Consider the following 460-nt stretch of genomic DNA (forward strand, 5'->3'; position numbering starts at 1 on the left):
ACCCGCTCTACCAACTGAGCTATCTGGGCGCCCGATGAAAATGTTTAATCGCGACTAATCACAGGATTGTCCATAGTTAACTCAGGAATAATCAGTCTTTTTTTTAAATCTGTTCTAAAAAACAAAAAGGGATATTGATCAAGTTTTTAATGCTCAAGTGCTATTCTACTTGGTTGGAAACTCAGTTCATGGAGTCAATAGGTTTCCATTAAAGTCACTGACTGCAGGACGGCTACGTCCCGACTTTGTCCCGGCTGCGGCGATCCCCAGCCCTCCGGAGCAGATACACAGAGCTTCTATTTTTTCCGGATACTGCAGAGCTCCGCAGCAAGTCAGCACACGGCAGATAGTGCGGGACAGGAAGTTGAGCACAGAAACAAAGTAAAACATCTGGTTAATTTTCAAAGTTAAATAGACCGTGCTCACGGCGGATCATATCTCCCTGCACTACACCTTGAAA

At 44.8% G+C, this 460-nt stretch overlaps 1 protein-coding gene across 5 annotated transcripts in view; it reads left to right on the forward strand.

Moving 5' to 3' along the window:
* The window catches only part of rptor (regulatory associated protein of MTOR, complex 1), a 212,559-nt gene that overhangs the window by 207,391 nt on the left and 4,708 nt on the right, over window positions 1-460 (forward strand). The window lies entirely within an intron of this gene.

The sequence above is a fragment of the Etheostoma spectabile genome, chromosome 2 (assembly GCF_008692095.1).
Source record: "Etheostoma spectabile isolate EspeVRDwgs_2016 chromosome 2, UIUC_Espe_1.0, whole genome shotgun sequence".
NCBI classification, from domain to species: domain Eukaryota; kingdom Metazoa; phylum Chordata; class Actinopteri; order Perciformes; family Percidae; genus Etheostoma; species Etheostoma spectabile.